Raw genomic sequence first — 25519 nt, forward strand, 5'->3', positions numbered from 1 at the left:
CCCACTTAACAGTTTCACAATAACAGAATCATAGAATCATAGAATGGTTTGGGTTGGAAGGGACCTCAAAGATCATCTAGTTCCACCCCCCTGCTGCGGGCAGGGACACCCTCCACTAGACCACATTGCCCATTTCTTTTGCATGTTAGCTAAGAAAGGCACCGTACAGACAATTCAGGGTGATATTTATTGACCCTGTTATATTTACTTCCTAAAAGTTGAACAGAACTTGTATTTTTAAATCTTGATTTTTCGATGTATCATCTTAAGTAAACTCTAAATGCAGTAAGCCTTACAACACGTCCTGTATCTGAGGTACAAAGTAACATATGCAGCTGTGCAATATCAAGCTTTCATGATAGCCAAGAATTAGTAAGCAGTACAGGAAACCACAGTTAAATATGTGCATGTTAGCAGAAACCGTGAAACTGTGCTTTTGTTGTTCTTCTGGCAGTTTATAATGTTACTCTAAGGCAGGCGTGACTCCACGGATGGCTCAAGTTGATAAGCACCGGGCCACACACTTTCTCCCTTCTTCCCTCCCGGCACTCTTCTACAGTGTATTCCCCTTCTCCTGCTCCGCTGCCCAGACCCCAACCTGCAGCCCACACCCGTACCTGTCTCATGATTTCTCTGCACCCTCCTCCTGTGACACCGGCTGTCTTCTCCTGCACCGTGTGCACCACTTGGGACACGCCAGTCTCTGGCCTCGGCAGCCCAGCAGGTTCTCCCAGCCCTGGAATATAATCAGAGGCTTCTGTGGGTGGTCAGGTTTTTTGTTTGTGGTTTCTATCTAGTAGGTCAACAAAGTCTCTTGAATTTCACTTTGTTAAGAAAAATTAATAGGATATTTCCAATTTGCAACATGCAGTGTAAAAGCAGGAGCTGAAAGGAGCCAGAACAGCAGTTGGACATTAACGTAAACTGATACCTGTTAATTAATTTTGCAGATTAACAGCCTCTGCAGGCATAAAAACTTAAAGCCTAAAATGGTCTCTGCACATTCAGCTGCAGAACCAATTTATTCGTCCTTTCCATTCTCCTTGAAATTATTTTTGCCCTTTAAAGTTGTAGAAGAGTCCCCCTTGTGGTACATGCTATAAAAGCAACAGGCAGCCCTGATTTTATCTGGTCTAATTTTCCCCTCTGGTCTGCAAGTTAAATGTATAGATCTTTATTAGATCAGAAGCACTAACAAATCCGAGCGTGCCCTGACTTTTCCTTGGCGACTTTTGCAATTGGTATCAGAACACCAGAAAGTAAAGACATTAAGGCTGATTTTCTTCCACTTACCGCAGCTCTAAATTCAGAGTTTGTCAACTGGGGGGTTCATCACAGCTTCTGCAAAACGTAGTGCGGGAGGGGTGAGTGCAGAGGGTGGGAAAGCTGTAAAGGCATTTTGCAGGATTTTCCTCAAGTCTGAAAAGTTGAAGTCAGGGAGAGGAAACAAGGCATTGGGTCTGTGCTTCCAGAAATCCCAGTGGTGATAGGAAAGATCAAAGCCATTCCGTGTGGCTGTCAGCACTGAACTCACCCCTTGGTCTTCTCTCCCCTTGGAAAAGGTGCAGCATCTCTTCTGGTCACTGCCCCTTTCCTTCTCCTCTCAAATGTATTCAAATTTGTTTTTACTGAAGTGTACAAAAGTCTGAGCACTGCGTGGGACAGCTTATGGAGCTGTGAATTATCATTTGCACGTTGTTCATCTTACCACGTGTTTTCTGCTTTACTCCTCCACTGTGGGTGTGTAATAACTCTATCCACTAATGAGCTGTTCAGGGCAGTTGTGCTTTGTGGGCTGCTCCCTCTCGCTCGCAAAGCAGAGGGCTTTCTTGAGTGCACAGGGATTGTTTTGGTAATACGTCTGGTTCTGACTGCCAGGTCACTCTGTCCCCAGCACAAGTGTGATTGCATTCAGCTCCAGACAGTAAGGAGAAGGAACTCTAGTTTTTGTAGCACATTTTTAAGACTGAATTAGTGTTTAGGGTACCTTACCTGCTGATGAGAAGAATTTATCCTCTCCTTCGAGAGCTCAAATCATACTCTTTTTTTTTTCTTCTTCTTTTTTTTCAATTACAGCAGCCTCTGTTCCTGTGTCCATTTGTTACCTCTGCACAGCAGAGCAGGAATTCATAGCTTAGAGGCTCAATACCCCACAACTTTGATGCAGCAGCTTTTCTGGCTAAAGTCTAGTTTGACTGTTTGCCTGCACTGAAGAGGTGATTTTTTTTTTTGTGTGTGTGTGTGTGTGTATGCTTGACCAATTGCCAGATCTGGGATGCGAAATGGATGGGGCCTTTTCACCTGTTTCCACCACCCGTACTTTACTGCAGGTCAGTGCCGAGCAGCAGCTCAGTCTCTCCTATTCTCTGGGCGAGGACACAATCTCCAGATGACCAACAACCTTTCTTCCAGCCCAAGCCATTTGGCTTGACACAGGGGAAAAGGGGTAAAATTAGTGGCCTGTGACAGACCTGAATACTAGACTATCTGTGCTAATGCTCCCTTCTCCAGGAAATAGCTAATTTGGCATTTGGTTACATTACATCATTTTTGTGTGACAAGACTTGTATTCAAGCCAGCAGCACTTAGACCCACTTTTAAAATTATCATTGACTTTTCTATGTACCGTCAAGTCTATTTCCCGTGTTACAGGTTTGTTTAATTGAACAAGAAGGTGCTGAAAGAGTTGTGTGTATTCACTTGTTAAACACAGTGCACTCCCCACCTCTCTGTTTGCATTGTTCCAGTTCATTATCCATGGGGCTACAGCAGACAAGAGCTGGGTGAATAGTTACTGATCAGCTCATCCTAAGCCAAGAGGCCCGTTCTCAAAAGGATGCAGGTAAACTAAAATAGTGGAAATGAGAGGCCTAACTCCGAAATTATATTGCCAAACCTCCAACACTGAAACCATTTGACCGTGGAGACTGGCAGCCTCACTAAGCAGCTTCTTTGGGTTTTGGCAAGGTTCCCTAGCTACTGCTTTGCATGGGCAGAAAGCATTTGCTTGGGGTACACAGCCAGAGGCCGTGCCCAAAGGCAGCTCAGGACCTCATCGGGTGGCTGTTTCAGGGCATGTGTAACAAGTGGAAGGGCCCAGACTCCTGTGAGGAGCCTGTGACACGGCAAGGCCAGTGTCTTTTGAGGTGAGGGAAGAGAACCGCAATTTTTCTAGTCGCTTCAAGCATTCAGGGAGGAGTTGGGGGACCCAGGGCACATGTGGGTTTGCCTTGAGGTCATCTGCAGAGTTGGTGTCTAGCTGCCTCGCTAGGTAGGGTGCTAATATGTCCTGGGGTAAATCTGTTTGCTCCTTCTGATGGGCAGTTGTTCAATATTCAGCTGTAACGCGCGTCCATGTGAGGACCAAGCAAACCCTTGGATCAAACCAATGCACTAGGTGAGATGGGGGCATCAAGCTCTTGGTCAGACCACCTCACAGGTACGCTGTGAATGCATTGGGAGTAGGCGACGTCCATACCTCCTGAAAGAGCTGTGCAGACCAAAGTTTGGGGTAATTGTCTTAGATGCCCCTATATACAGCTCCACAATGAACACACATAGCCAGGACATTCCTGTTCTGCCTGAAAAAAAAGGCTTTATTTGGGGATATAGCCAGTTTTGGAAATTGAAGTAGCCTTTGGACAAAGCAGCAAGGTTCAAGCTGCATTGTATTGGGAAGCTGAGGGGTGACTTACATCCCACACCCTATTTCTGAGCTCTCCTTTGCCACAGCTTAATAGTGGTGCAAAATAAAAACAGTAAAGCGAGTCAGTGCTTGGGAACAGGGTGGGCGTTTGTTGGGTAGGGGTTTGGCCAGCCAAGAAAGCTCTAAGGAGAACAATCCTTCTGGGAAAACAGAAGAGTGAGACTTTTTTGGTTCAGTTTAAAAGTCTCTTAATGGCCAGAAACTGGAGGGTTTCTGAGCTGTCCTCCACCAGTGTGCGGCTGGATGTGTTTTGTGCAGTCTGACTAAGGCCCAGAAGGTGTCACCACAGGACAGTAGGAAAGCAGGCGAGAGCCTCAAGTCCTCTTAAAAACAAAGAGGAGAGTGCTAGATCTATTCAATAACCAGCCCAGGCAACCTCTAGTGTTTCTGTTGTTTGATGTATATTTCAAAAACTGGTGGGGCTTTTTTTGATAATCAGATGAACATTAACACAATTATGGTAAAAGAAAAGCCAAAAAATGTGGTAATAGATGCAACACTTTTTTCCAGGGATGATTTTTTGGTAAAGATTTGCATAGATATTTATAAGCAACTTACAAGACAAAACTGAAGACTATTTTTGAACAGTCACAAAAGCAGTCATGGGAAAAAACTCATTTTTCTCCATAAAAGGAGTGGTCAGATGGTCAAATGAGTGGGTTTATTAAAAACAAGCAGTGCCCTGCTCTTGGTTTTGCATTGCTCTGGGGCTGTTCCTCTCATTTCCTCTTCCCTGCCAGAAGTTCAACAACTTTCTCATTTTTACTAGAAAGCTAAAGGGTCATTTTTTAAACATAACAATGATGTACAAATAAATAAGGCAACTTTTTCTTTTGCAAAGTCAGCGTATAAAAAAATGATGCAAACAAGTATATCCATAATGTGTCAGAGCAATCCACTTGGGACTGACAAAGGCATCCACAAAAGCTTTATGAGATCTGCAGCTGTATGCTCAGAAGTATTTTAGTTGCTAGCACTTACTTAACTCTTGAGTCTCCAGACTAGTCCACCAGGAGATCAGAGTATAAAACTCATCCTATCCAGAGCTCTGCAAAAATTGCCATGAGTATACATACATATGCTATGTACATACATACATACTATGTTATACATAGCAGCTTTGCCCACTTGTTTCTGTAGAAAATCCCAATCTGCACAATATTTTCCAATGAGTTATATTTCTTATTTGCCAGGAGTAATAAGACTTTGAACACAGTAATGCAAGAAATCTGTATGCTATGTTACATGCTAAAAGACAGGGGTTATGTTGCACATTGTTCCTAACGCTATGCCTGTGACTCTCCTTTTACGAGTTTGCACATCGAAATTGTCACAACACTTCAGTTACAGTAGAAAAGATTTAGATCTTTCCATGCTATGGTGCCTTGGCTGCCTTCAACACAGCATATCCCCACTTTGCAGGCCGTAAGAAAAGCAGTCTGCCTTTATGCTGGATGAGTTGGGCTCTTAAAACTCCCAGCTGCTGCCTGTTTCTCCACCTCATTCCTCTGGGCGACCACTGTCCTTTGGGTCACACTGTAACACGACCCGATTTCTGAAATGTGTTCCCTTTGCTGGTGATATTTGAATAAAAATAAATCTCGAGAGAAGCCACTCAATATAGGACAGCTCAAAACGAGTTACTTTTTTCAGGCAGATGCAAAACTTGCCAACATCAAACAGATTGTTGCCTAGGCTTCAAGTCACACACGTGAGGTGCACGGACAGTTAGTTACACATGCTTTGTAAATGGACAAAGTTGTGAGCTTTTCTTTAGGTTCAGGGTTTTTTTTAAAGTTATTTATTTATTTATTTACTTTTAAGCCATAGAAAAGTCACATTTTTTTTCTAGCAAGCCTTAACAATGCATCAGGGAGAGATTCCCAAGGGGGTGGGGGGGATTTTTTTCCTTCCTGTGTTTAGGCCTGAGACTCATACCTCTGACATCCAACTTTTCCTATTTTGTGGCTTGCATTGCCAGCTGAGTTTTGAGAGCCCACCAAAGTAACAAATCACTTGTGGTCACTGTAATTTAAGACTAAGCTGGTGCTGCAAGCAGACATCATCACGAGCCACTGTGCTGGCCTCAGCCTTTATGGGAAGGTCAGGGGCATCCTGGACCCATGCACTGTCCAAGCAGCAGGTCTTCAGGGTATACTGCAGTTGTGCAAACAAATTCACAGGTATCAGCAGAGGAACCCTCTCTGGCAGAAAGTGACAGAGAAGTACAGTTCCTGTTAGAGGCACTTCATGGGTACACAGCCCACATTCACCCGTACGGATGCCATAATTCACCATGCTTGTACACCTGTGCACAAACTTTCAGCAAATAAAAAGGCCACGATCTCCCCTTTTCTATATGCTGCTGGTTAGGTGAAAGTATTTACTATCCAATTTTATACCCTAACAAGTGAGGCTTTACTGTGAGACAACAGAGGAAAATTTCAGCCTCAACTTTCTAATCTTACCACATTCCCATGAAGAGCACCTCTCTTGGTCAGGTGCAGACAGTCATGCATTAGCTCTGCCTGTTCTCCCTCCCTCCAGAAATTCGTGGCCATCCTAGCACATCCATGTTCGGCAGTCAGGATGGGATAATAGGGGTAAAATAAAGTGTCTAATGAGCATCCTGATTGACAATGCTGCCTACTGCAGGCAGGAAAGAGCCTCTGTCTTCTGTGGTCTGTAGGCAGCACTCACCAATACACAATTGAGCCAAAATTAAACCCAGCCAAAAGGGGGAGAATGGGATGAATACATCTGGATTTCCAGATGTTTTTCCTTTCCATACTGCAGTACTGTTCTAGACGCTTTGACAACAATCTTGAGAACAATCCAGCTTTTCATGCAAACAATCATTTGGTTTTGTGTTGTAAAGTCTATATTTTATAAAAAAGTAATGTGTTGCATATTTGAATTTTTTTCCTGTAGGATTAATTGCCTTTAAAGAATGTACATTTTCCTTTTACCTTTTTCATTGTAAGAAGTGAATCATTGCATCTTTGCAAATGTTTGCCTCTTTTTTTTTGAGGTTTTTATTTTTAGGTTTTTTTACCTAGCTAGCATTAACTGAAGAAAAAAAATTATGAAAAAGAAAGAACACAGTCCTAAAGGGATGAACTTAACGTTTTGAATTAGAAGCTGAATGTTGCAAGTGAAAAGTATGGTGACTCAGTCACATAGTTAAAAGTTGTCTTCCATGTTGGATTGCAAAATCATTTAACTACCTGGCGTTTGAAATGGTTCTCTGACAACTGCTGCTATACAGTTCAGTTTAGCTTCACTGTAATTTTTACTCTCATGTTTCAATCCTGTACTTTCATTCTACGCTGTCAGCATCTTTACTGTCTTACTGTGTAACTAATAACCATCTTCCCACCCTTTTTTCTGTACCTAACATAGTGCAGTCACATCATCATCACACTAGATGGCAATGATGTCCACAGAGAAGGAAAACAGACTCGAACATCAAGTTCTGAGGTTTTTTGAGAGATTTCACCCCCTCTTATGTAAAAAAGAATATTATACTGGCTAGGGGGAAATCAAGGTTGAAAAAATAAGGCAACAGTGATTTACATAAAAGAACTTGCCAAGGTGTGTAGGTGAAATATGTGTATGAGGACAGGACAGCTATTATTTCCAGGACTGGTTACATTTTCAACCCTATTGATGTCAGAGAAATGAAGGAAAGCCATACCTTAAAAACTGAATACTGATGTATAATACTGCAGTGGGTGAGCAAAATTAAAATATAATTTCCTTTCAGGACATTGTTTCCATAATTCTCCTTCGAGCCTTGTGTTGGATGCATGCTTTCTGTCCAGCTTCATCCTTCATTTTCTTTCTTAATTGAACCATGTAGCTGTAAATCCAGAAATTAATATTTTCGGAAAAAGAAAGGAGGAGGAAAGCCTTTTATCTGTTAGAAATGTGCAGATCATTTGCATAGTTGAGTCTTTAAGGGCAATGTCACAGAAGTGAAATTGGCTTGGAAATGTTATGTACTTTGCAATGTATTGCTTTTGGTGGGAAAATGATCAAAATGTTAACCTGCCCTTGTGTTTTTGTACACATATACATATGTGTGTACACACACATATATATTTATAAGTGTACATATACATGTTTATATATAAATGTGTACACAATCATGTGTATTTATATTACCTCACAGTTTGGATTTAGGTAAAACTTAAAAACATTTTCCCCCTCCCCAGAAGGCACAGAAGACTCATGTGCCTCTCTCAGGCTTTATCCTGGAGAAATTTTTGAGCAATTTTTTGATCTCCCTGTGATCCCTTGGCTTTTCCAGCACTGCATGTAGCTTCTGGCTCCTTTCCCTTACCTCACAGCAGATCAGCTTTGGAGCGTTTACAGCTGGAGCTATCAGCTGGTGCTTACTGGGAAAGCCCCTCTTGGCCACTCCTGCCACAACTCATCAGTGAGTGCTGAAGAAAAAGGATAGCGGAGTCAGCCCCCCACAAGACTAATGGGGGACTCTTCCTTTCCACCGGTGCCCTCAGTTTCAAAGGCTCTCTATGCAAGATAACACAAAGGGGGGCTGTTTGTTCTTGCCTAGGGGGGTCCTGGCACATGCTCGCTGCTCTTTGGTTCTCTCATCTGGCGGGCTAGAGAGACCCAAACAGTTTACCCTGCGTAACCTCAGTGTGAAGGCTTGCTGTAGGTACAAACTGCAGAACGCACGCCTGCTTTTTGGTTGATTGCCTTGTCTGCCATCCAAATGCTGAACAAACTTTCTCCAGAGTGCCGTACACTTTCTTCCCTAGCAGTGGTGCAAGATGGCAATGACCTTTCGCAAGAAAAGCTGGAAAAGCCTGGCAGTTACAAGACCTAGGTGCCAAGCTCAGGGGTTTATTTCCTCAATAAGGGCAACTGTGTGTGTGCTTGTCTGGCTCCAGTGCGTGCGGCTGTGCTGCCTGCCCACAAGGACCCAGCTCAGCGGGGCTCTGCTGCTGAGCACAGGTAAGCAAGTGCACGCAAGGAGGCCTCACGCTGCTATGTATTTAAAAAATACACTTTTCAGAAATTAGTTCCTTGTGTTTCCATGTAACTGACTTTTCCTTACTGAAATGAGCATCCTGTGTTATGCTGCCAGCTTTCCAGTCTTTCCATGCAAAAATTAAAGTCTGACATTGTACATTGCCTATCTACCCAAATCCAAGTATTTTGTTTTTAAAGTTCATTTGAAATTAGATGTTTGGTTTGGAAATACAGGGTCTCAGAAAAGGTAAGTAGGCTTTATCTCTAAATCTTGCTTTTTTTTTTCAAGATCTTGACAATGTTTCAATGTTTATTCAGTGGAACTTTTGCTATTGACTTAAAGGAATTACAGAGCAGCCCCAAATCTTCCAAATGGACTCGATGCTGCTAATAAGTTAGACTGTATTTTCTTACTTAAGGGCATTTCTTACACTTAATGTGGGAATTCAAAAGGTTTATATATAGAACTGGGAGCTATACAAACAGAATTATGTTTACAATGTAAATGTTTACCATATAATCTGACCTGTTCTTGCCTCTTGGCTATGGTGCTGTTATTAGCTAGTCTGGCTAGCTGTTTTTAGTTTTTCCTGTTTACATGGGATCTTCATATACTTTAAATTTATCCATTAATTTTTTACATGGAAAATTTTATCAATACATAGATATTTGGGAGGAAGATCTTGGTATTATTTGGAGATAATATTTTAAAGAAGTGACAGATTTAAACTGTATCTCCTAGGGTTATAAAGTTGCCTGCAAATTTAGAGGAAATTTAAATCACTGGAACTGATTTCTGTTAAATTCTATCATGCTCGAGAAGTTTTGGAGGAGTAAAGAAAAATTAGTATTTAAAAAGGTGGACAGGCCAATACAGGCTGGTTGGCTCGACAATGAGTCTGAGGCTGGATATTGGAAAGATATGGCTAGATGCAATCAGTGAACAATTTAAGACAACGTAATTAACACCAATCAAGGACGTTTTGTGAAAAATAATTCTTGAAAAGCAAATATGAAATCTATTCTGATGGGGTCAAAAATTTAATCAATAAAATTAGCTTTCGGTAGTGGGGCTGTGAAATCATTTGCAGCACTTTAATTAAAGTCACAGGAAATATATCATGTGGTATTAAATCAAGGCGAGACCATTTAGGAAAGCGAACAGTACAGTTCAAACAGGAGTCAGCCTCTGATGTTGGTGAGTGCAGTCCCGCGACAGCCAGCCTTGGTGAGCCACAGGCTGTTCTGCCCTTCAGCTCTTAGAGGTGGCCTGGTCTTCTCCAAAGCTCCTTTAGGTGTTCATGTAGACACACAAAAATAAAAGCACTGCTAACCCCAGTAACTGCAGATCACAGGCTGTTAACAGCTTGTTCTGGACGCTTCAAAGTTGCAGTGATACTGGGATGTATTTTTTTTCTCTCTGCTCACAAGGCTGATGTTTACTTTTTGTGTTTTAATCAACAGTGAAAGTCTAACAGCACTGTTAGTACCTCATTACCCTGGTCCCAACAAAATCATGAGGGTTGGCAGCACTGAAACAAACATTTTCTATGAAATATGGAGCCCCAGTATACTTTTCTGTATACTTTTTACCACAAATGTAAACATTATTCAGTATAATTGCACTGCACTTATAATTGTATTAACATGTACATTTGTGGTAAAAAAGTTGTCCTGGTTTCAGCTGGGATAGAGTTCATTTTCTTCCTAGTAGCTGGTATAGTGCTGTGGTTTTGACTTAGTATGAAAATATCAGTTGATAATACACTAATATTTTAGTTGTTGCTAAGCAGTGTTTACAATTAAGTCAAGGACTTTTCAGCTTCCCGGCCCTGCCAGTGAGGAGGTGTGAGCCTTCCACAGGAGCTGGGAAAGCACAGCCAGAGCAGCTGACCCAAACTGGCCATAAGAAGCCATACCATACGACATCATACTCAGTATATAAGCTGGGAGGAGTTGGCTGGGGAGGGCCACAGCTCAGGAACTAGCTGGGCATCAATGGTCAGTGGGTGGCAAGCAATTGTGCTGTGCATCACTTGTTTATTATTATTATTACCTTCCTTTTCTGTCCTACTAAACTGTTTTTATCTCAACTCACAAGTTTTACCTTTTTCTGATTCTTTTCCCCATCCTACTGCAGGGGAGATAGTGAGCAAACGGCTGTGTGGTGGTTTTAGCTGCCTGCTGAGTTAAACCACAACAAAAGTACATAGAAAATTAGAGAGTTAGAAATACTGATGCTAAATTGTTTGGTGCTGTTTTCAGGACAGCATACATATGGAAAAACCAGGATTTGAGACCTAACAGAGGATCCTAACTTGGCAATACATAAAGGAGGAAGGTATCTCCTCTTGTGGCTTCACTGGGGGTGAGGAGCAGAGAAGAAACCCTCTGAGTGCACAGGAATGCCAGGGCAGGTAAGGAGAGGCTTTCAGTCAATCATACTAACCCACAGGTCAGATTGCACTGGAAATAAACACCGGGATCCGACTTGTCAGCAGGGCTCTGTAGGAAACCTACTGCTGAGGTTTGCTCACCTGCCTCACTGTAAACTGAAGCCAGCTACATCTCTGGGCTGTAAATTGTCCGACCTCAAAGCCTGTGGTGGTGCAGCATATTCTCGCATGACAGCATTCCCTGTTCATCCTGCTGGGAAAATAGTGCCAAGGCACCCTTTTCACAGGACCTTCACAAAAAAGTGAGAATAAGTCTTGATCTTAGGCAAAATGTGGCAACTACTCACTGATAACTACAGGTCCTTATCAGTTTTGTAAATGTGATCAGCCCTTGATCAAGTGCAATGTTTTAGGCCTCTTGAGGGTGGTAACTATCTCTCTGGGAACCTGTATTCCCCCTCCTACAGTACGAATTAAATTCATAGCTTTAAGATACAATAACATTATTTAATCCTGGGCTAGCGCCCCTTTATGCCTATTTACCTGGCAATAACACACCCTTTATGTGGCTTGATCACAAAGGTGCTGATCTGAATTGGTTTTAAAAAGTCATTTAAAAGAGTTAACTCCAGGTAATATAAGGCACTGCAAGGCAGCCGCCACAATTGGGAAATCAACCTAGATCTTCAGTATGAGGGAGAAGATAAATGTTTTTCCTCCTTTCTAAGGTGACTCTTTTGGCATTAAACCATGGGTTTGCTTTTATTCATTGTGTTGTTGCATATCTGGTGCAAAATGAACTTTTTTCAAAACTAGTTTTAGGATAACTCTCATGAATTCATCTTTTATCACCACATGTGCAGGTTGGCAGCATGTTGCTTTCCTTTGTGAGGAACAACAGAATTTGAATTTTATTTAATTTTATAGGGAATCATCAAAGATATTCAATGGTCTAACTGTATTTCTTAGGTGGCTATTTCTCTGCCTCTTCTCAGTTTCTGAGCTAATTTATATAACGAATGATTTGGTTATTTTGAAATTGCAGCTAATCCTATAATAAATTGAGGGATTCTGTTATACTTTATACCATTTAAAAAAAATGGAATAGCAGGTATAAACGATACAAACCAACTAGTAAATTAGCATTGAAAATACATTTTGAGGGAACTAACACAATCAAGCCAGAATTGCATTTTCTTCTCAGAAGAGAGTCACTCTATCAGTTCCCCTGTGAAGTTATTGAAATCAGAAATGAGGCAAATTTACCATCTCTTAGATGGAATTGATCATTTATAAAGTACAATGATTTCAGTGACGTAGGAAGAAAGGGTTTAGCAAGGGCTAAATAGCTTGCAGGAGTGTTATTGAGTAAATTTAGTCTGTGTTAAAGGATGTATTTTGTGCCAAATTTAGTGAAACCAGGTCTAATTAAAATTTTGCAGAATAGCCTACATCCGAGAGCCTCAAATGCTGTTGAACTAGCACAAGTGATAGACAGCTTGTTTCCATGTTACCTGTCGGGGAACTAGAATACATTTATCAGGCAGAGTGAAAATTAAAGAAGTGGGAGGTAAACTTGCATACTCTTGTCACTTAGGTCTGTAAGCACTAGCAAAAAACAAAGAGGAACAACTTGCATGGAATAAAACCGTACTGATGCAAAGTTGGGTAGTAGAAAAGTGTTTGGAAAAACTACTTTGCTTCAGCAAACTTCCCTCACCCCGATCTGCAGAGATTTAATTAGATTGTGGTGTCAGAGCAGGTGAAAACATTTTGCACTAAGAGGTGCAGCCTGTGGGGGATCATGGGGGGCTGCTTTCTGTAAAACCTGCTTCAGGGGAAAAATAATTTTTAAAAAGTTTCTTCTGCTTTTCTTTCCCATTATGTTGCTTAATCTCCCCTCTCGTTTCCCAAGAAGTGGCTAAGCGAGTTTTTCTCACACCTTTTTTCCCCAAAGGACATGCGTTTGGGGGAGAATTCAGCGCCAGAGCTGGCTTATTTTGAGAGTGAAAATACCTTCCCCCCCTCGCCCCCCCCCCCCAAGCGTTTTCCTCACAAACTGCTCCGTTTCACTACTGGCTGCCTGACAGTTTTAGCATCTCTAGCCTTAAAAGAAAGCCGCGCATTTCTTATGCCTCTTTGCCTCAGTTCAGTCCCCAAAATGGAGGGCCCAGCTGCAGAACAGACTGAGTACGGCCGGCCTTTGGGCGGGAAAACTTTCCCCCCCTATTACCGCGTCCTTTGCAGAGCCGGGAGTCCTCGGGAGTGAAAAGCTGCCGTCGGAACCGGGCATGGCTGCGTCTCCCACCTTTTCCGTGGTCCAAGTGCGGTGACAAATATCGCTATTGTCGCGACTTTGGGACACCGAAACCTGACGGGGGCAAGAACGGACCGTTAAATGGACGAGAACGAGGCGCGCGAACGGTTGCCGGGCAACGCTGGGCGACCGTTGGGCGCGCGGGGCTGGGTGAGGAGAGGCCGGCGGAGCGCGTCGAGGAGAAGCGGCTGGGGGAGCGACGGCAGCCTGTGCGAGGCGGGCTGGGTGCGTGAACACCGGCCGGCGGTGCCTGGGGCAGGCCGCCGGGGCCACGGGCCGTGATGGAGGAAAGCTCAGCCTGCTGAGGCAGCTGTGGGTGAGGCGTGCGAGGCCTCGTGTTTCTCTGGTCATGACCTGGCTTCAAAGAGGCACGGTTATGTCGAGGTGATCCCTTCCCTCGCTTCTTGGAGAGCTAACGCACATATAACCCTTTTGTCCCCCCCAGAGTGCCGGTCTGCGCAGCTAAAACAGTGAAGTGTTGAAATTGCGCTGCCTGTTTCTGTCTTAAAGCTTGCGTCTGGCTGGACAGAGAGTCCAGGAGTCGACGGAGCGACACGTTTAACCTGCAGCGCTATTTGGTTTTGCCTCTGTTCCTACATACTCAAGGGTGAGTTAATTTGTAAAATTCACATTATCACAAAGTCTTCTACCTCTCTGCAGGTGAGTCGTGCTTCCAAGGTCAGACAGCTTATCCTGAGGCCAGCCATATTATTAAACTAAGGTCACAGATTCAGCCTGTCACTAGAAAGGCTTGGTTAGGGGAGGGATTATGGAGACTTGCTTGCAAAACACTCAGGTTTATGCTGTTGGTTGCTTAGGTAAGAGGCATGCTGTTCATTCGTGGAAGTATATTCCATCACCTTCAGTGCTAGTCAATATGGTTATAAAAGGATGGATCATTTTGATTCCACTTGCCAAACTTTTTGACATTTTCACAATTTCCAGACCCCTTACAAGGCAGGGGAGCCATGTGTCGGCTGAAAATCTCCATGCATGCTCCTTCAGCTTCATGGAAAGACAGTTGTTAATTGAGTAAAGTCTGGAAGTGCTTGGATTTGTGAGGAAATGGAGGGAAGAGTAGCCTGAAACATAACTGAGTAAAACTTATTTTGTTGATTGTCCTGTCCTACATGTCTTAGTATTGTATAGGTTCCCATATACGTACAGATTTTTTGGTATTGCTGGGTCCCAGTGAGTGTCAGTTCTTAGTTTGCACTAATACACATGAAACAAATAAAGATTAGGTCTATCTGTGTCTAACAGTACCAAGAATTTGGCCACTATGCTGTTGTTTGCAAGGAGAGTTGGGGACCTGTGCTGATGTTCCTCCACAGTCTAGAGGTTCATCTCCTGTGATGTTCAAGATGTAACTGTTGACCATAAATGGCTTCGGTCTTAACATTTACCTTCATAAATGGCAGAGCACCTAGGCTGCAGCCCAATGCTATCAGGAAACCACAGACTTCTGTGGGGAAAACTTTAGCGTGAGAGCTGTCAGCAGCCAGAAATACTATTGATTTTGATTCGCCTCCTTTAAGAAGTTCAGATAGCATGGAGTTTTGTTTCTGGAGTGGTTGGTGCTGCAATTTTATCTCCTCATTTGAAGATGTAGGGAGGAAAAGTTGCACTAAAGGATGGTAATAGGGTTATTGATGTGGTTGGATGCTGATGTACAAGGGCATCTATTGAAAGAGCATGTGTGTTTGTGTAAATAGATTTTTTTTTTTTTTGTTGGTGTCGATTTACATATAAGTTCTGGATGTTTCTGACTGTTGTAAAAGTGTTATGTTTAGAATATTGTCTAAATCAGAATAAAATCAGATACAGGCTACAAGTAGAGGTCATGATAGGTTTTGAAAGTTACATTAATAGACATAAAAATGTGCAGATTGTTGGTTGACACCTATTTGCATGATATCAACATCAGTGCTGAGTTCAAATCAGGCTCCACTGCAATGCTCAATTTACAGGTAATAAAGAGGGCACGGAAAGAGCTTAGGATGCGAGATCAGACACCCTTTCTCTCCTGCAGTTCAGCCTCCCAACGTGGCAGAAAGCCTATACATCAGGTCAATGTACTTAATAAGAGACTTACAGTTGGGTTTAATCATACTTTGCATTGTGCTTCTGTTACTGGACAACGCTACACATTATTAAACCGTGAGGTTTACTTTGCCATATACTCTTAGAGCCGAGAATAGCTTCTGGCTTGTGGCTTATATATGGAAAGTTAGGGTTTGTAAAAGCTGTTCCCAGTCTTCAACTGGAATCTACTGAAAGGTCCAAAAGGCTGTGCGTTGCATCTTTTTGTACTGAGACTTAATGTGGTGAAACTAAAACTGGGGGGGTCACAAAATTTCAATTCTGTACAGAGCCAAAAGGGTAGGAAAGGCCATGTTTTCAGATGTTGCAATTCTCTTTAAACAAATATTTTAAGTGTTCCCTGTTACTGCATATACCGAATACAACATAAAATGGCAATCTAAGAGCTGTTACTGTTCTGTGGACTCATACTGTACTAGGTAAAAACACACGCTTTGTGTGGAATTGCTTCTTATGCATAATATCCCTCTACAAAAGAGAAATTAGTGTGATGTAGTTCAGATGGCCTTCTTTGGTGACATCACTAGAAATTCTTACTGTGAGCTCTCCAATTTCCTTTTTACAGCCCAGATATTGTGGGTGTCAAGACATTTGTCTGTTGTGGAGGCTAGCTGGCATCCCGATAACTTCTAGCTCTTGAAAACAAACACAAAATTCCCACTGTGGAGTAGAAGCCTGGAGACTGTACTTCTGGGCCAGGAGTCAAGTTCAGCAGCACTCAAATTCAGCAGTTGATCCAAGGAATTTAAAGCGGAGTTAGCAAGGTCAGAAAAGGCAGGGCTCCCAAAGGACATGCCTTGGAAATGTCTGTTAACCCACAACAACATGAAAATTATTACAAGTAACGGCTGCTGCTTTTTACTGTAATTGTATACAGTATTTTGGAAATCTTGGGGGTTTTGTTCAGTCAGACATGGATACCAGGATAATTTAAGCAGTATACTAGCTTTTAAGAAAAATTAAATTCTCAATGAGAATTAGATTGATGGTGATTTGAATGCAACTTAAATTTCTTGATGTGGAGTTGTGAATATCATGTGTGGACTCATGTTCTAAGGTATCACCTCTGTAAGATGCACATAAGCAACTTCTTAATATGAAGGAATGATGCTTTTGTAGACCTTTGGTTGTTTCTTCTTGTGAAAATGCTGTCCCTTAGGAGCCTTTCTTGCACTAGCACTTGTTAATATACATTTCTGTTGTGTGGAATTTTGACATCTGCAGTAAAACTGAAGTAGTTGCTAGGCTTAAAGCCACCTAGTAAATTTAAAGCCTGAGAAAAATTTAAGCAGAAAGAATAGAGTAAAATTCCTCTCCAAAACAGTGTGATATTAACTGTGATTTGGACTTTGTTGAGGTTTATATCCAAATTCTTACATGCTAAGACTATTTTTGGTCTGGACATGTATGAAGACTAGAAGGTAAAGTTTTCTGTCCTGAGTAAATCCAGAGCTTGAAGTTTCAACACTTCATTCTCTTGCTGGTTTGCTCAGAACAAACTCCTCCTTCCCTCAGGAAAAGAAGTTTGAAGGTTACATGAGAAATTAGGGCAGGGTAAGTGTATCATTGAGTTACATAAGCCCGCAAGGTGACTGTAAAGGCCAAGGAAAAATGTGTTAGAAAAAAAGGAAAGTAATAGGAATTCAGAATCAAATTGCTGATGTGTAAAACTTAATCTAGGATAAGCTTCTCTTAATTGGCAATAGTGAACCTTCTACTTCGTGAATCTCGCTCCTAGGATGCAGGAAAGACCAAATGGATAGACCTATCTAGGACCTACCCAACAGTGATTTGTACAGTTCAGCTGCGTATTTGGCTTCTCAGGAATAGCGCCTTGCGGTCTTATTGCTCTCTGGTATTTTAGATTGCTGCTGGCTGAAGATCAGCTTCCCTTCAAATGTGGGTTTAGTTTTGGGGCAGGTATCCCATCATCCCAGCTGGGTTTGGTTTGGGGTTTTTTTGACAGTGCTTATTCTAGTTCATATACCATAGGAACAAAGACCTGACCTGGGAAGCGGTGGCTGGAAAACCCCAGCAGTTGCTTGCATGCAAAAGGCTGGATATAGTGTAACGGACAAGCACTGCCTGTAGCACTCCATTTACATTTCCAGGAGAGGTAAAAGAGTCAAAATGCATGTGGAATTGCAAAGTTACACTGCAGTTTGGTAGCAGGTCCCATGAAGTTACTGACCTCTCCTTTATGCTAGTTCACTGGTTTTGGTGAACTTTTTTGGTAAACCTGCTTTTAAGAATGGACTTACACTGGATGTAACAGTGGTGGTACTAGGGGGTTGGTCTGGAATTCTTTCTCTCCTACTATAGTGCCAGGCATTGAAAATAATTTCAATTTGCGTTTAAAAATGGCTTTGTTTTTGGTAAGGCCTGTTCCTTTAAAAGACTAGTGAAAGAGGAATGAGTTTACAGGGTCTGGCTATGTTTCTTCAAAAGCTGTTTTAACCATAGTGGTATTTCCAGAAAATGACGGTAGAGGGGGCTCGTGAAATACATATGCTGAGTTAGTTTCTGCAGTAAAATACCGAATACTTTCCTTTTGCTGCTGCTGGGGGTGGAGGAGGGTGCTGAAATTGTTTTTCAGGCAGACAGTGCACCACCACTGTAGACTGGAAGCTGAGAATAATTTTGAGAGCATGCCAAGTGAGATCTACTCTGGTAAAAAGCCTAAGGCACCCGAGGAAGTTAACTTTGGGTTATGTTTATTTTTTGGTTTTAATGTATGGAGTATCTATGGAGCATGGAGTGACCTCAGTTCCTTCACTGTGCAGCTTGCAGTCCTAGATTCAACAGAACGAGCTTTTTAAGAGGCCTTTGGAGTGGCTTTTCATATTTTATCATCTTGGCAAAGATTTCATGCTATTTTCAAATAATCAGGAATTATGACAACACCCCGCTATACAGAGATAGGACCAAATAGTGGATTTCTCAGGATAATGACTCAAGCTTAAATGTGACATAAATGTAGAAGGGGTGGGAAAGGCGAGTCAACCATGAAGAAGAGCCCAGTTAGGAGTATATGTCCTGATGCAACTGTAATACACACACATAAACAATTTCTTTGAGTGAGAAGTTATTTCTTACTTAAGAAAATCTTACATGTTTTTCTATTTTTTGGAGCTGTTTCTTTAATGGGGTTTTTTGTGCTTAATGTGTTGGCATGTTTGCTTTTAAGACAAAGTATCACAAATACTAGGAAGTGAAAAACAGTCCTGCTGTAGTAAACCAGCATCATTCTAAATGTTACATACCTGACAGCATTTTGTTCTTTTCCATCAATGTTTTAAGCATCTAAAAGTGCTCTAAAAGCTACCAGTCGTGCTGTTTCAGTGCCTGGTCTGCCAGCGTGCCCGGGACACTAAAATATCACAGGATGAGCACGTTACTTGTAAACAGAACGAATATACTATTGACTCAGAACAGTATTGCAAACAGTAGGACATAATACAACATTGATTAAATATGTGCTTAACTATTCTATTAATGTTTATGGTGCCGTTGAACAGATTAGAAAGGTGAACAGATTTCTTTTTAACTTGAGGTTTTTCTCACTGAGACACATTTGCTATTTGATATGCCACCTTCTGACATGATTTAACTGTTGACAGGAATGACCTTTGATTTGCTGTCAGTGACATCGTATTGAACCTTGGTCAATATTCCCTTGTAGAGACATGGTCATAAGTGGTGTGTGGTGTGTTTAGTTCCACATTTCCCTCCCATAATAGCAATGGCATAATTACCAATGCTCTACTGGAACTATAGTGTATTTTTTTTTTTCCAGGTAATTGAATTCATATGGATTTTGGCCTCATGTCCTGTAGGAAAACACAAGTACAAGGTGCTGAAAAATCCCCTGTAAAGCTAGGGAATGAAAGTGGACCTTTACAGAATAGAGCTTTTGCTGAAACATTGTGTCCTGGAAAGCGTATTACAAATGTTCATTGTTAATAGCGATTAGATGACTTCTGAAAACAAAACCCTCCCAGTAAAATAGCCAAACAGGGTGATATTTCTATGCAAAGGGCTACAGTCCATGTATATGTGTGTCTGATGCAGAGTAGTATTTCCTGGGGACTATGGAAACATATCAAAACCCACTACAAGCCTGTTAATAAAAGTACCTCATTCTGAATACATATTTTCTCCAAAGTACTTTGTCAGTAAAATATCAGGTAGATATAAAGCACCCCTCCTTAATTCTTTACAGACCAAGTGCTGTACAATTTGAGTGTTATTCACAAATTCTTGAAGGAAAGATAGCGTTGTAAAGAAAAAAGAGCGCTTTTTTATTGCAGAATTAGTAGGAGTGTGCTTATATAAAAGGGCTCAATCATGCCAAAATATGCATCATCTCTGGAGCAGGCCTTGTATAAACTTGAACAATATGCGATGTTGTCTATTGGCTTTGGATTTAGCCTTGAGGTGTATTATTGATGGCTGTTCCCCTTTTTTAATGGCCCAGGAATATTGTCTGCCATAGTGCTCATGTGAATGATTTGGTTTGGGTTTTGTGTGTTACTGGCGAGAGGAGGTAACTAGAGTGGTACTGTGAGCAACTGAGGTGAGGGCAAGAGCAGATGTCCCAACCATGTATTGGCTGCTGAGGAAAAGCAATCTCCAGTACCTGTCATATGCACTCTGTCTTCTCGTTGTCTAGTGATTTTTTTTTTCTAAGTACATGAGGTTTTTCCATGTTCTTTCAATTTTATCCAGTTTCCTCATAGTCTGTATGTCTAATATACCTGCTAGCCACAGCCTCACCTGTAACTTCTTTTCCTTCTGGAATAGCAGATCCCAAAGACAAAGTCTAGCTTATATATTGAAATCTGACACAAGGTTTGGTAGAAAGGTGCTGTGCCACTCTACAGCTCATCTCAGCCCTGGGTTGCCCTACGCGGTTGTGCACACGACAGAACATCCTTGGATCTCCTGAGCCGTGCTTGGTGCAGAACCCAAGTGGACAGCTCTTCATTGCTTTTTGCAGCTTTACTGCAAATTAGGTTTACCTTACAGTTGTAATGAAATTGTTCCATTTGTTCCTCATACTTTGATCTTGTGACCTGTGTTGAAGAATGAAGTAGCTGGGCTAGGAGGAGGTATTTTACAGGCAGCAAAAATCCTCTGGAAGCTGGCTAAGAAAATTTAGGACTGAAGTAGAACTGCCAGAACCTGACATGTGCTCCTAAATTGTAGAAAACTTCCAGTTCCCAAGACTTCTGAGATCTTAAATATAAATCAGAGGTAGAATAGAACCCATCAAAACCTTCCCTTTCTCTCTGTTGAAAGAAAAATATTCAACCCAAACCCTAATGCTTAACCCCATCACTATTTTTTTCTGTGTCAAGCATTAGAGGATTTACAAATTCTCTTGCTTTGGGGAATGGGGAAGCAAGAAATAGAGTAAAAGTATATTGTGCTATTTCTGAAGTAAACTGAGTATGAAAGGCAGAAGCATTAATGACAAACCAGAAGCTTTCCCATGTAAAGAATACTTAGAGCAAAATAAATTTAATTACTTCAGCATTTATTGCAGCAACTTTACAAATCGATGTATTTTTATATTAAACTAGCTTTTTTCCTTATGCTAGGTGTTTTACTTGAGGGTTAGTGTCAGCACAAATCTTTCTGTCTTCAAGCTGCTGCAAGCCACAGATGCTACCTACAGGACAAGAAATCAGTCTATAGGAGTCTAAAGTCTATGAAGTCTATTAAATTTAAAGGTGGGGGGGAGAGGGTTTTTTTTTAAAGTAATTATAGCTGAAAAGATGAGACTGTACTACATTTTTGCCCTAGATTGAGCTGTGGTTTTATCTATGTGATTTTAAAACTATTACTGTTAGTTTTCATCTTTTTTTCCTGATAAATACAGAACGCTACTCTGAAGTATCTTTCTCACATGGCATCTAATAGAAATAAAACTGGCCAGCCCAGATTTTTATAACCACAGCAAAATTAAACTTCTGGGTGTACTATTTTAGGTCCTAGCAGAGACTGGAGGAGATAATAGGAAATTCCTCTTCTCCGGTTTTAGTTGAACAATAGCTATTGCCAACTTCAATGTCTCACCTAATTATATGCCTCAGTATCTGAATGGAAATCCTTTTCTACTCCAAATCAATGTAATTTATAGGGAGAGGTAAGGAAAAGGAACTGAACTGGATATTTGTAATGAGAAGGGGAAAAGATCCTTTCTCTCTTCTTTCTATGAAAATGAAAAAAAAACCCCAAACCATTAGCCCAGGTCTTGCCAAACTTAGTTACTGGAATCAGCTGAGTGGTTGGATGAGCTGGAACTGGATTAATGAGCAGAGTACAAGTGGGCTTATTGGTGCAGAAGTCCATACTGCATGGAGCATTCATATGAATCACCGGGTGAAATGTCTCCTGCAGTCCTTGACATAAGTCTTTCATGCCAAGGTACTTCCAGTTAAGTGGCTCATTAATGGTGCATCTTTTGCATCATCAAATTCCCTCAGGAGTTGTCTCAAATTTCCCCTCATCTTTGTTGGTTTATGTACAGCAATATCCTTCTAAGTCCTTGGCATCTGTCTCCTGTATGTAATTATGTAGAAATTAATCTCTGTGTATCTGAATAGCTCATTTTCCAAGAGTAACATGAGGGTTGCTTGCATTGTTATTAATAAAGCACCTAGATTTATCAACTCTGCAAGGAACAGGCACATACACTTCAATGTGTAAATAGTACGCTAATATTCTAGCTGTCTGGTCTACAATCAGATGTTGGAATGCAAATGCTTTCTTTTTTTCTGTGAAGACAGCAAATGTTACGTGTTTTCCACTATGTAAATTGCCTTAGTTAACATTAATCAAAATTGCTTATCAGCTGCAAAACACACTTCTAGATGTGCATCTCCAGGGCAGCCCAAAGCCAAATGGATGACAGGCTTCTCATAGATATCTCATGAAACCCTGTTCCGCCAGCACTTGTCTTTGTTAAAGCTGAACTCTAGTCCTTGTTCTCATCACGTGATAGAGAGTGTGATATGTGTGGGCTGGTCTTAGAAACTGTGACTCCTTCGTGCTAGAGGAAAAACAGGAGCATGAAAGCAATGCAAATATGCAACACATGCAAGTCTTTTTCCCCACAGATCCCTGAACTTTGAGGGTTCCCTGCAAACTGTAAAAACCTCAGATAAAAGAAGCATCCTGTCAAATCCACACAGAGGTTCCCTCAGAAGTCTGATGTCCCAGTAGGCTGTGCCATCATTTCCCATTTCAGGAAACGTGCATTTCCAGTGGTATATGCTGTTACTAAGGTAAAAGTTGGAGCCCATGCTAATGGGCTAGGTTGGCTTCTCTATGGGGAGCAGAACAGAAAGTGGGTCAGGGAATGAGCTAGAAGTCAGCAGTGAGACTGCTTCACAAGCGACTAGTTTTGTACTTTGGGCTGAAAATACGTAATCCATAAACTACTTCAAACTGTATACAGAAAAATGTGAGGTTCCAACAGATTCTATTGCTAACTTTCTGAGCAATGGTTTCCGGCTACTTTCCATGCAGCGGAGAGTTAGCTGTGTTAACAAAATGAGAACTGGATGTGTTTCAAAGCTGCCTCCCCATTAGAGTAATACGGTTCACATAAGCATAGACCTCCATGTGTTTGGGGAAGGGGGGGCAGCCCTAGTTGTCACTAGAGTGACAACAGCCTAGGCAGTCTCTGGTTGCTCAGCTTCACATCAGTCCCTGGAAAAGCATGTCCTCTTGGATTCCATTTCCAAATATTGCGAGAGCAAGAGGATAATCAAGGATGCGTTTGTCGAGAGCGAATTGTGCTTGACCAGCTGGATCGCCTTCTCTGATGAAATGACTGGTTATGTGTTTGAGGGCAGAGCAATAGACACAAACTACCTTGATGTTTAGAAAGGCTTTTGACTGGATCTGTCACGGCATTCTCCTTTGGAAGCTGTGGAAGCTATGGGCTTGAAGAACAGCCAGATGGACTGAAGGTTACTTGAGCTGCCAGGCTTGAAGGGTAATGATGATGGGCCAGATGTCCGGCTAGCAGCTGGTTAAGAGTGAAGTACCCCAGGGGTTGATTCTGGGGCTAATATTGTTCAGTATCTTCGTTAACAACCTGGATGATGAAACAAATTGTGCCCCCCCCCCCCAGCAATTATTAGGTTTCCCTTTATATATGTGTACTTGTTAGTAACAGAACCTGTGAGGCTGCTGTATTTTCTGGCGGTAGACTTGGGATTTTTGCTAGTGTTGGGTTTTGCAACACATGATCTTCTGTGAAGCTGTGGAAAACTTTTAAATAGGCTGAGTTTACTTGCCAGTATTCAAATCAAAAAGGGACCCTCGTAAAGAAACATGTGGGACCTTGCTAGGTCCAGTTCCATGAGCAGCTTAAAACCTTATAAGCAACGTGAAGCAGTCCAGCCCCAAAGGGGATTCAGTTATTGTTTTAGAAAATCTTACAAGTTTGACTTGCTGGAGCAGTTTAGTACCTTCATGCAATGTAAAAATTATATCACAGTGTCATTCCCTTGCCAAACAATGGCACTTCCAAACAGATCCACTTTCCTATTTTGGTATAATTTTCCAGAATAGCAGCTTACTTCATGATTTATGCTGAGAGGTCTTTTGCTCATACAGCACCTTTAAAATACAAGCTAGAGGACTAAAATCGATTAAAAGGAGTATTTTTATTTTTTTTTCTGATACACTGTCTTCAGTTCTGAACTAATTATATAGTGGCTGGAAATATGCTGTGATCTCACATGAAATAATTTTCCAGGTGAAAGGACAAAAATAGTAGCTTAATTTCAGTGGTCCCTGAGGAGGACAAAAGTAAAATATTGTTTCCAATACAGAGTTTCAAGATTTTGTGGCATTAATTAAAAGCATGTCTTGGGGCTGTTGTCTGTTGAAGGGCATAGAATTTGCAGCGCCTAATAAAATTCTTTAAAAAGAACTAACTTCAATTATGTGTCATGGATGCTGATGCTCACATACAGGTTTGTGTTCTGATGACGCTTGTTTTGTAAGAACATAACCTAAGAAGGGCAATACTCAGGAAAAAAAAGTACTCTCCCAGCTTCTGGTTATTTTCAACTCAAGGAACCTGCTAAGCCCCATACTGTTTCTGAGTGCAAAGAAGCTCAGTGAACTTTTCTTCCATGTTTGTGTGCATCTCCCCGCTGACTACCCGTGAACTGTTCACATCCACAACGTCCCACAGCAAGGAATTGCACGGTTTAACTAAGCATTGTATGGAAGAAAAATACATCCTTGTGTGTGTTCTTGAACCTGCCACCTGCTAGCACCATTTGATATCCCTCAGGTCTTGTGCTGGAAGACTCAGGTAGTAGCTGGCCCCTATTCAGCCTCTCCTTGCCCCCCAGGATTTTATAGATACCTGTTGCTCTCCTGTATCATCTTTTATAGATGCGAAAGTCCTAGTGGACGTAGTCATTCCTTATGTGAAGGAATTGGCACTTCCAGAGCACTGACCATCCTTGTTGTCCCTCCTTGAACTTCTTCCAGTTTGGGTCAATCTTAAGGATGCGTGAGAAGGATTTAGATAGCAGCATAAAGATGTTATCTGCTTTTTTTTAAAGGATGCTGAATGATTTCTGGGTTTTGATGACTGTGCACTGAGCTGATATGTTTGTTAGATATCCCACCTAACCCTAAAATGTTAGGGTTGGTTTTCCACTTATGTCACTTTACATTGGACTTGATGTGTCATTTTAACACCCTGTTACTCAGTCCTGTAGGTTCTCCTGCAGTTCTTCACAATCTGCTCTTTTCTTTACCAACTTGAATAACTAAACATAATCACTAGACTTTATGAGTTACTATTTATCCCCTTTCCCATGTTGTTTGTGAATCCTTTTCCACATATACTGCAGCACAACTAGTGGTCACCACCAAGCAGCCAAACGCATTGGTTGTTTTGAGGTAGAAAAGCTGTAATTGCTGAAGAATGGTAGAACTGATTCTGATTTAAACATG

At 41.6% G+C, this 25519-nt stretch overlaps 1 long non-coding RNA gene across 1 annotated transcript; it reads right to left on the reverse strand.

The window, feature by feature from the left end:
• Window positions 1–623: 623 nt before the first annotated feature.
• LOC142602528 (uncharacterized) lies at window positions 624–13456 on the reverse strand. Its single transcript, XR_012836261.1, has 3 exons — window positions 13337–13456; window positions 7404–7568; window positions 624–736 (listed from the first exon to the last, which is right to left on the reverse strand). It is a non-coding gene; the product is annotated as an uncharacterized LOC142602528 (long non-coding RNA).
• Window positions 13457–25519: the final 12063 nt, after the last annotated feature.

Source organism: Balearica regulorum, chromosome 7, assembly GCF_011004875.1.
Source record: "Balearica regulorum gibbericeps isolate bBalReg1 chromosome 7, bBalReg1.pri, whole genome shotgun sequence".
In the NCBI taxonomy this organism is placed as follows: domain Eukaryota; kingdom Metazoa; phylum Chordata; class Aves; order Gruiformes; family Gruidae; genus Balearica; species Balearica regulorum.